A 12,563-nucleotide genomic window follows, 5' to 3' on the forward strand; every position below is an offset into this window, starting at 1 on the left:
TTCTTCATCCTCAACTTGTTCTCCAGTATCAGCATCCAGCATCAGCATCTTCGTGATGTTCTCCGTCAGTTCTCGTATCCACCACTGATTTAACATCTTTATCAGTATCTTCATTTTCCGATACACTATCTAACCTATTTCTTGCAGTTTCTCCATCTGCGTCTTTTTTACTATTACTCAGCGTATTATTCTTATTAACTTTCAATGTTTCTAAAACATCATAATTAATTTTCAACGATATTCTCTTCTCTTGCAATATTTTTTCAATAGCTTCGCCAGTAGTATTAGCTGGTACAGACTGTTTTTTTCTGTTTCCAGTTCTACGTTTTTTCTTTTCCGGCTTTCCTTCTTCTATAGCTTTTAGTCTTTTTTCCTCTTTTTCTTTTTGCAATTCCAAATATTCAGCGTTCACAGAATTCCCCATAACTTTTTTCTTCCCAGCTTCCGTTTCTGACAAAATATAACTATCCAACTCATCATCGTCCAATCCATTAAGATCTATCTCCCCAGTCCCATTATTGAATTTATCAATTTTTTCATTTACTTCTTTAGCATTGCGTGAATCGCTAAATGAAGATGGTAATCCCATCGAGGCTATGTCCGGTCCCAACTCAATATTACTGCGCTTTTGATTTTCCGTCAATTTTATCGGAATTATCTTCCAAACAATTCTGAATAACATCCACTGTATTTTCATGTATAAAACGATTTGTCTCGATATTTTCAGTATTACTGATTTCACGCGATCTCTTTCTCGACATTTGGTGCTGACTGAGTTGTTTATCAATTTCATTCTGCAGATCGTCAAACTCTTCATCGATATTCTCCAACTTTTGTAGACGTTCGCGGTCTTTTTTTCGAGTTGCTTTGAACGCCGGTGGATCTTGTTTTTCTTCCAAATCAACAGTCATGAATTCATCTAGCGTCAACGCACTTGATGGAGTATCACCGAATTCAATTAATCGCTTACGTAGTGTTGATTCATGTACCTTAACTATTTTAATAATATCACTGGGTGTACGATTAAACTCATGCAATCGTGCTGCTATTAATAAAGCAGCTCCACACAAACCTGATGGTCTTCTACCACTATGGATACTGTCACGCTTCATCCTAGTAACTAATCGTGATGCAGTTGTTGATACTTCATGAGTTTTAGCTCCAAAATCTAGTTTGCTTGCATAACGAATTATATATAAACAGGGGTCCATTGAAGGCATTGTCAAAGAAAATGCAGTAATTAATTTCAAATACGTACGTCCTAGTTCATAAACATCTATTTGAAGTACGTCGCTAATGTCAATTAATAAATTTGATGTTCTGTCTGTTCTGCATGTTATGTAAACACATGCTGCGTGACTGTGGGCTTGTTTTCGACCACGTGTTAAATTTTTAGCTAAGGCCATTTTATAAAAATTCACCGACATCTCGATGTTGTATGGTTTTAAAATTTTAAATGTAGTTGCTGACATAAATGAGTTATTCCTTTGCGTGCATTCTGAATGGTTATTTCATGAGACTCTTTGCTGTTGATTCGGTAACCACCGCCAAAACCCGACGCTGAACCTGTTGAATCACTTGCTACAAATTGACCCACGACCATCATGTTACCTGATGAAGTTTCTTCGAATGAAGTTTCGCTTACAATTAGTTGGTCTTCGTAGACCACACCACATGCTGTACATACGGAGTCTCCACGAGATGGATCCGTATCGATGTCATTGGATCCACAGCTACGACATTTAGCTGACGACGACATGATTGCTGCTTATATTGACACCTAAAATTTAATTTATAGTTGAAATTATAATAATTACTATTAATATTACTATAATTATTACTATTATTTATGTACTTAGTCTCTATAATTATTATATGTGACGATATTCAAATGCTCAGTGAAATTTCAACAGATTGTATTTTTTTTTACACGGTAAATTATTCATTATTGTTAAATTTTTTAAACGAATGTCGTTTTTTATACAGACTATTTTATCAATTGAACTTAATTTATTTGTAAACTTAACATATTTGAATGATTTATGAGCAGTATTTGTTTGTAAGTTAGTTAAATTAAACTTATCGGTATTTTGTTTTGAAATAATTTTAATCGTTTTATTTATTTAAGGTTAAGCTGTAGATAATAAATTTTTAGAAATTTTATTTTGTTTAATTATATCTTAAATAAATTTTTAAGTCAAGTAAAATTAAGTTTCCGAAAAATAATAATTAACTAGCCATCGCGGAAACTTTGTGAAAGTTAATAATTTAAAAATTTTTTCTGAAAGAAATTAGAAAAATAAAATTTCACAAAAAACATTTATTACGGCCTAGCATTAAAACAACAAAAAAATACATAGCTAATATAGAAATTTTGACGTGGAGATCAGCATTTTAAAAAGTAAAAGTTATTTTAGTTTCAAGGTAAAGTTTTAACAAATAACTTACATATTTTAAAAATTAAAAATAAAAAACAGCAAAAATTGAAATTACACCAAAAAATGTACTCGTTTGTTCTTAAATAAAATACAACTTATAAGTTTAATTTGCTGAGGAAATCGTAATAAAATAACAAAATGCATTCAATAACTATTTTATTGTCCCAAAAGAAATGATATACAATTATACAGGGTGTCCCAGAAGTAACGGACGCCATTGTACCATCTGATGAAAAAAATAATTCTGAGACGAAAAGTCCTTAGTCATTTTTTAATTAGACGCATAAATAATTAATTATAAATTAAAGTAACGTCGCTTTATGTGTTAGAGAGAGAGCGTCAGTGTCCAGTAAAGTATGTGGCAAACAAAGACACAACTAACTGTATGACTAACTAGCTACTATAGCTAACGTAGTCACACAAATTTACTTACACATTCACACGTGCAAGCGTCTTCGTTTGGAACGGACTTGACTGGACACTGGTGCTCTCTCTCTAATGCATAAAAGGACATTATTTTAATTAATAATTAATTATCTATGCGTCTGATTAAAAAATGGCTAAGGACTTTTCATCTCAGAATTATTTTTTTTATCAAATGCTACAATGGCGTCCGTTACTTCTGGGACACTCTGTATATATATATATATATATATATATATATATATATATATATATATATATATATATATATATATATATATATATATAATTATATATCGTTCTATATAAATTATATGTGATTTTTGTAAATTAAATTTAATGTTTTTACTTGGGTCTGTTATTTTTTTGCGAAAATTTCATTAATAGAGTAAAAGTTCTGAAAACTTACGTTTAGGTTATATTCCCGGTGGATTGTTGACAGCACTCTTTCTTCGAATTTCACTCATCACTTTAAAATATTACGCGATGAATTATTAATTAAACACTACGTTCGATTTATTACACTTGATTACATTCTAAAATATTATAATGGAAAAGCAGTTTTATTTTTTAATTCACTTCATTACTTTCACCAATTTAATAATTGTTTATTAAATTTTATTTTAATCGACGCATGCGCCATGCGCATCAGAGAAACCAAAAAATACGCGACCATTGAAGGGTTAAGGCAATAGTATTGCAATTTTGGCGGATTTGCAATGCTCCAATCGAATGTTTGTACAAGCGATATGACACTGAGCTTAATATATCAAGCTAGTTCACTGCCATTTTGTGTTATTATCTTAAAAGCAATTAATTACTCCAAATAATATACGTACAATGAATCCAGCTAGTTCTCGCGGTCGCGGTAAGTTGCTATTTTTTATATATTTTTTATTTAATGATAATGACATTAATTAATATTTATTTTATATAATTAAGAAAATACTCTGGTAAAAAAAAAAAAATACTGATTGAAAAGAATTGGAAAGCGGTCAATCCATGCAAACTGTATATCTATATATACAAACTAAAGAATTGAAATTATTGAAAATAATTCGAATTTCATCACTTTTAATTCTTTTTAATCAATATTTTTAATCAATAAGGAAAATTTTTTCTCCGGCGTATTTGTGTGATAAAATGAGTTTATTTAATTAAATTTTGTATCATTGAAGAAGCCTTAACCTGAATTAGCGCCTTCTGTTTCTTATGCTTTTCTAAAACAGTTAATGAAAATCAAGTTAGCCGACATTTCAAAATTTTTTATCAAAAAAATTTCAATTGAACAACTAAAATAAAAAATTGTCACATGTAAAAAAGTTGAAAAACTATGTGCAAAATTTTGTGACGAGAATATTATTATTTAAAAAAAAATTATTATAGTTAAATTTGCAATTGATCCGGTGATAGTACTATTATTTATGAAAATGAAGTTAGCCGACATTTTAAAATTTTTATAAATTTTTTATTGAAAAAATTTCAATTAAACAATTTAAAAAAAAATTCACCTGTAAAAAACTTTAAAAACTATAGTGCAATATTTTAGAAATATCTTTTTAGTTGTAATTTAATTAATAAAAAAAATCAAAAATTTTTAGATGTCTGCTAACTTCAGTGTCATTTAATTTATTATGATAAATTTTCGAAGTAGTTACAAATAGATTTGAATTTCGCGATAAACAAAATTTGTTTATTTATTTATTTTGTTTTGTAAATGTCCATGTGATTATAAGTCAAAAATTAAAAAATTAATTTATATAATTAAGAGACTAGGAAAAATTTTGTAACGGGTATATCTTTATCATAAATTAGGTTTGATATTTCTTGGGCATTAGTCATTTATGATTTAAATAATTGAGAGTAAGCAAAATTTTGTGACGAGAATATTATTATTTTAAAAAAAATTATTATAGTTAAATTTGCAATTGATCCGGTGATAGTACTATTATTTATGAAGATGAAGTTAGCCGACATTATAAAATTTTTATAAATTTTTATTGAAAAATTTCAATGAAACAATTACAAAAAAATTCAACTGTAAAAAACTTTAAAAACTATAGGGCAATTTTTTAGAAATATCTTTTTAGTTGTAATTTAATTAAAAAAAAATAAAAAATTTTTAGACGTCTGCTAACTTCAGTGTTATTATTATTTTTAATATTTATTGACAATAATACAATAATAAAAAAATTTTACGCAGGTCGTGGAAAACCAAAAAGAAGAATGAATAGCAACCGTGAACAGATTGTGGGTGCTCCACGTGTTGTGGGACCTAGGACCTACGCACACGTAGCAGCGCAGCATGTTAACACTCGTCACTCTACTGCGCTTCGTGCGAATGCTGTCACTTCGACTGCCAATGCTGCTGCTCTTGCGGTCAATGCTATTGCACCTGCTTGCAATGTCACCATTCCAACTGCCAATGCTGCTGCTGCCGCCCGCAATGTTGCTACTACTGCTGCTGCCCGCAATGTTGCTACTGCTACTGCTGCACTTGCTCACAATTATACAGCTTCTGGTCCTGGTCATGTTCCGGCTCCTGGTCCTGTCCCAGCTCCTGGTCCTGTCCCGGCTCCTGGTCCTATCCCGGCTCCTGGTCCTGTCCCGGCTCCTGGTCCTATCCCGGCTCCTGGTCCTATCCCGGCTCCTGGTCCTGTCCCGGCTCCTGGTCCTGTCCCGGCTCCTGGTCCTGTCCCGGCTCCTGGTCCTGTCCCGGCTCCTGGTCCTGTCCCGGCTCCTGGTCCTGTCCCGGCTCCTGGTCCTGTCCCGGCTCCTGGTCCTGTCCCGGCTCCTGGTCCTGTCCCGGCTCCTGGTCCTGTCCTGGCTCCTGGTCCTGGTCCAGCAATCAATGCTGCTGCCCCGGATGCAAACGATCATCTTGCTGGTGATAATGGTGCTCCTGGTAACGTGGGACATGGTGATGGTGCTGCAGCTGCTATCAAGATAAAATATCTCCAGCGATCTAGTCGCCAACTACAAAAGCAGGTGAAACAGCTACTAAAAAAGCAGTCGCAGCAACTGAAGCCGGACCTGCAACTTGAACCAAGTTCAGATCAACCCATCTCACAACCCGGCCTCAGTCCATCAATGACAGTGCAAATTCAGCCAGGTTCAGTTCAACCGATCTTACAACCCGGCCTCAGTCAGCCATTGACAGGTCAAGCTCAGCCAGGTGTGGCTCAATCATATTTAACACACATCCCTTTTCAACCATTTATACCACAAACGCCTCTAGACTCGTTTGTTCGTTCATCATTCATACCTCAAGTTCAGCCAGCTCATCCAATCAACTTGGGGATGCTTCCCGCACTGAATTATATTTCACCACCACATCAACTCCAGTACGCTCCGTTGACACCGCAAACGATCACACACGTACATTCATTCATCCCGAATCAAATGCACCAAACATTCGGATCCCAGGTTCGTCAACAAGCAGTGCTACAACTGCTGCAACTGCTGCAAGGAACTACGCCTACAAATTTTTAAAAAAAATAATGACACTGAAGTTAGCAGACGACTAAAAATTTTTGATTTTTTTTTTAATCAAATTACAACTAAAAATATTTCTAAAAATTGCACTTATAGTTTTTCAATTTTTACAAGTGAAATTTTTTTTTTCTTAATTGTTTAATTGAAATTTCTTCAATAAAGAATTTCTAAAAATTTTGAAATGTCAGCTAACTTCATTTTCATAAAAAATAATGAAAATTAAGTTAGCCGACATTTAAAAATTAAAAAATTATTTTTATTGAAAAATTGACCAGAAAAAAGAAAAAAAATTGTCATTTGTTAAAAACTGGAAAAACTGTAAGTGCAATTTTAAAAATATATTTTTTTGTTCTAATTTAATTATTAAAAAAAAATCAAAAAAGTTAAAACGTCGGCTAACTTGAATGACTTATTATATAACTTAATTATATATAAGTTGAAATACTTATAAATATACTTATATAATTAAAATACTTATATATAACTTAAAATAATTATATAAATATTAAAATATTTACCTTTATTATTAAAATACTTACCTTATAACTAAATAATAAATATAAACAATATTTTAAAAGATTTGTTTTTTAATAAATATAATAATTATTACGAATTTAATTGTGTAAATGAATTTAACAATTTATGTGTTCGTTTGAGTTCTCTGAGCTCAAAGAGTTACCTGTTATATGCTTTTGAGCTCTTAGTGCTCAAAAGCTTGATATAAGTATAATAATAATACACTATTCTTAAAATTTTCGAACTGCAATCACTTTTGAATGAATAAACCGATTTTTACACAGTATCTCTCGAATCAATCAACCGATTTTCACGTTCATGGCGGCAATCGACTCGGTTTTTTGAGCTCTAATAATTCTTTCATTTTTTCAGAAATGATCCGAAAAGAAATGTCGAAGTTATTTAAAAATTAATAGATTATTTAATAATTTTCAGATTTTTTTTTAACAAATACATTATGACATTTATTTTCATTATAAATTTCATTATAAATACATTTATTTTCATTATAAATTTATAAGAATAAATACTCAATTAAAATAATTACGATAATATATACACGGAAAAAAGTAAACTGTAATAAATAATAGTCGATTTATATAAATAATAATCAACTGCTAAAAATTACCATTTCAAACAGTAAAATCGTGATTTTACTAATCACTTTATAATATTTATCATTTAAATGCTACAATTTATACTTTATATGGAAGAAAATACTATTTCAAACAGTAATATTCGCTATGTGAATGTCGAAAATGTTAAATTATAATAATTAAGAATTTTGACTTTGATATTTATCATTTCGTACCTAAAAAATGATCGCATAATATGTAAAAAATATAAAATACAGTTACTAAATTTTCAGTACAAGCAACGTCAATATTTACAAAGTAAAATGGTAAATTTTAAACGCAACGCTAAAAATCAAACTATAATTATTGACTTGCTTGGACTGGTAAAATATATATTTTTAAAGTAGAATTTTTACTCTTTCAAATGTTAAATTCTTCTAGATTGAGACCCCCTTCTTCTCATCTGAGTTCTCCTTCTCCTCATAGTATGGACTATATATTAAAACAGCAATTTTTACTGTTTGAAATTGTAATTTTTTAAGATGAGAGAGTCGTTATTTACTACAGTGACAGCTAGTAATCACTTATTTTCGATATTACATTATAAATTGTGGCTTTTACACTTTTTACAGTCTGTAAGATCTGTAATATTTATATTTTTGCCATCCCGATGTCCGCTGTACTGTTTAAAACTATAAAAATTAATCGGAATCCGAGTGAATTTTACAGTTTACTTTTTTCCGTGTTTTGTTGTGCGTAATGCCACATATAAATAGCACCAGTCACAATAACATTCAGTGACCTAACAACACCAGCCTGAGAAATTTCTATACAGACTATTAGCAGTTTATTCAATGCCGATGATTTTTCACCCCATTTCCAGTAAATAATTTCTAAGCTCATGTGCCTTCACCTCTATTATCTGAACCTACTTATCTGCAGACACACTTAACATCTGAAACTCTTTACTCTTATTAAAAAAAAAAAGATTTAAAACGATTCGAAATGTCTCAAAGCGATTAAAAACGATTCAACTTGACAAATATATCGATATACATTTTGCATGGGTTGAATCATTTTAAATATTTTTTTTTAATAAGGGTATTCTCAACATCCTTTATACTACCTAGGACCAATTGCTTCGCGCAAAATATTTTAGCAGTCCTCGCGACCCGGCCTAAATTTGCCATACTGCCAATCAAACTCGCAACGACAATCAATTTAATGCCATTAGCTAGTTTTTATCGTCTCAATATTCCTGATAAATCTTCTTCCAACGGAATCATTAGTCTCTAAAGTATTATTTTCTTTTGAAAATCACCAGAATTTTCATTATTGATTTCTTCTTCATCCAATTCTCGACATCGCGTTTTTATTATCTGAGATGAGGTGATGTTTTCTAATGTATATTTATTATTTACTAAATTATGAGCGCCAATATTATTTATTTTGTAGCCTGAAGCTAGATGTTCGAAAATCTTTGGTGATATCCACTCATCTTTTGACATATTTAATAATTTTGGGACGTCATAAAATATTGCCTAAAAAAAAAAAAGATATATGTATTATTAATATTATTATCATCAGAAAAATTTTAAGATTATCGTAATGAAGAAATAACAATAATAATAATAAGTTTTTTTAAATTATTTAATACTATTACTATTATTATTATTATTATTATTATTATTATTATTAAATAAATTCATTCAATTTATAAAGTACAAATTGAAATAAAAATACATATCATTCACAAAGCTTCATTGAATTTTTGTAGATATTCCCTCGCAGTAGATTTTCATCAATAGACTTCTTTAAAATATAATTACAATCGAAGATGAAGGAATCATTTCAACCAATTTTGCCAACACCGTCTGTAAAAAAAAAACTTTAGTAAATCATTATTTACTAAAAAATCAAAACAATCTTAAAGAAAAAACTATTGCCCCTGATTTAGAAAGAAGATTTGAAATGATTTAAGAATGATTTGAAATGATTCAAATGCATCGGATTTGAATACTATATAGATATACAATTAACATGAAGGTAATCATTTCAAATCATCTTTCTGAATCAGGGACCTGACAAAAAAGTCGAACAACAAATTGCTGACTGAAAGAGCAAGACAAAAGTTGGGAAGTAGCATCTTTAACAAATAACTGCTGATTTTCCCCAGAAATATTCTTCGAAACATGATAAACAGTCCAGGTAATCGACATAATACTTCCAGGCCTTTGTTCTTTGGCCCTCTCTAGAAGTTCCTAGAATTTTTTCAATAGTTTAGGATTATTGAAATAGATTTTAATCATCAACCACTCCTGCATCATTCTCACCGTGGGTTGATTACTCTGAATAATAATCAACTCCCCAATTGTGTCATGTATCCACCAAATTTTCTTCCTTTAACTGATGCATCAACGTGATGACCAGAAATAACTGCATTACTCGATGCTTTATTCTATACAAATGTGAGTCGTTATAGTACCTTTTATTCTGGTGTGCCTTCAATGTCGACAAAAGCAATAACATAATATCATCTACTTTTTCAGAAAGAGATTCATACTTTTGGTTAATCTGAAGTGCGTTAATTATCAAATACACCGACTCGGCGCGGAAAAATGTGTGACATCATCCTTCAAGTCATGTTTGCTGCAACAATTGACATCGTAGCAATACTTGAAATCAAAGTTGTTAAATAAAAAAAAAAAATCTGGAAAACGGTTGACCTAAAGACCATCCCTGCAACTTCTCGCTAATTTCTAACACCAAGCGTTTACATATGATGTTTTTGAGCTCGTCGAGCTCAAAAATGTATTGTTTCTGCTGTTTTTGAGCTCTTCGAGCTAAAAAAATCAGTTTTCCAATAGATTAAGCTCACCGAGCTCATAGAAATATAGCTGTTCTATGCTTTTGATCTCTTCGAGCTCAAAAGTTTGATGGAAATTTAATAACAAACAATTTTTTAATTTTCATACTGTCATAACTTTTGAATGAGTTATCCGATTTTCACGCGGTTGGCAGCAATCACTATATTTTTTTAAGTCCTATAAACATTTTGTGAACACAAATTAATCGGATATAAAATTTTGGATTTTTTCTTAAAAAATCAATTTTTTCGAATTTTTTTCGCCAACGATATCTCACGAACGAATCAACTGATTTTGATGCTGTTTGCAGCGATCGACGCGGTATTTCAAGGTTAACAAAATAATTTATTACACAAAAATCGATCTGACATAAATTTTACGAGTTATTTGAAAAAATACACTTTTTTGCCATTTTTTTGCTTTTTTCGTCAACGATATCTCACGAACGAATCAACTGATTTTGATGCCGTTTGCTGTGATGGACGCGGTATTTCAAGGTTAACAAAATAATTCATTACACAAAAATGGATGTGACATGAATTTTACGAGTTATTTGAAAGAATACACTTTTTTGCCATTTTTTTTATTTTTTTCGTCAACGATATCTCACGAACGAATCAACCGATTTTGACTGGCTCGACGGCAATCGACGTAATTTTTCGATGTTAAGAGCTGATTAGTTTTTGGAATTGATCTATAGAGCCGTTTAAAAGTTATTCCAAAAAAACCACTTTTGAAAAAAAATTTTTTCTTAGTTTTATTGAGATTTCTTGGAATCTACCGGTCCGAATCGGTTCTAGTCTACAGGAAATCTAAGTTCAGTGAAGCTCTTTCGAATGCCACCAATTTCGATTAAATCGGTTAAGCCAATCAAAAGTTATAAGAGGTTTACACACACACACACACACACACACACACACACACACACACACACACACACACACACACACACACACACACACACACACACACACACACACACACACACACACACACACACACACACACACATATACATACATACAGACATACAGACACCATCGCGGGAAGAGTCAGGGAAGATTTCTAAGGCCTCAAAACGTCGAGATCTGTTGAAAACTCGATTTTTGCAAAACGGGGTAAAAACTATAACTTCCCGATTTTTCGATTATTCGATTTTCTTAGCGGGAAGTTAAAAAACATTGCATTTCCATTTTTCTTTCTTGTCCAATGTTTGTTTCAATAATATTACGCATAATAAGATCTAAATAATTTATTATTTCTTCACCAAGTAACCAGAGTTTATTCCAAAGTAAGCTTGTCAACCCTGGAATGTCTTCGCTCTTAAAATTTATTTTGTAAATGTACTTTCTAACCTCCAAAAGAATAAACTTATTCATTGCCATTAGACATTCAATAAACTGCTTACTTGCGTTCCAAAATTCATCATTGCGATTCATGTCCCACAAGTTGGTCCAACACGCCTCTACCAAAGATTTAACAACATTCATATTCTTCTCCATGCTTGTTCTTTTTTAGTCAACAAGTATGACAATAATTTAATTACTGAGCATATTACACTCTCTTTGCCCTAGTCGATAAACTTCAACAAGCTCAGTAATATTTCTTCATATTCTTCAATAATATTTATCAAGTAAAACACCAAAAGAATTAATTGCAATTAAGATTATTTTTAATCAACTTTGTGACATTTTTTAAGCATATAAAATAAATTTATTCTGACCAAGATTGATTGATATGCTTGATGATAAAATCTTCGGTTTTTTTTTCATGGTTCTTGGTGATAAGTCTAAAAGTATTGGAGAAAAAAATTTGTCAAAATTATTTTTTTTGTTAGTTAAAATTAAAAAATTGTCAAGCGACTGCTAAATTTTATGTCATACATATTGTCAACACGTGGAAAGAGGTTAGAATATTTATAAACATACTTTACAGTATCAAGTATTTTATGTTATTGAGATTTTAGACTTTTAAATTTAAATATGACACTAAAATAAATAATAGTTTAAAAACACGCTTTATATAAAAAACCAAACTAAAGAATAGAAAATAAATTTTAATAAATTTGAATTAAGAATAGTGTAAAAAACGTTAATAAAAATAAATTAACAATAGCGTAAATAAGAAAAAGATGTATCTTATTTAAAAAAAAAAAAAAAAAAAAAAAAAGCGTAGGACGCATAGTGTCAATATTTACACGATTATTAGTTTATATTAATTAAAATTTTTTACAATATTTTTAATTCAAA

The 12,563-nt window shown here is 30.6% G+C and overlaps 1 pseudogene; it reads right to left on the reverse strand.

Moving 5' to 3' along the window:
* Window positions 1-28: 28 nt before the first annotated feature.
* Window positions 29-2,071, reverse strand: LOC123263971 (annotated as a pseudogene).
* Window positions 2,072-12,563: the final 10,492 nt, after the last annotated feature.

Source organism: Cotesia glomerata, linkage group LG4 (assembly GCF_020080835.1).
Source record: "Cotesia glomerata isolate CgM1 linkage group LG4, MPM_Cglom_v2.3, whole genome shotgun sequence".
Lineage (NCBI taxonomy): Eukaryota > Metazoa > Arthropoda > Insecta > Hymenoptera > Braconidae > Cotesia > Cotesia glomerata.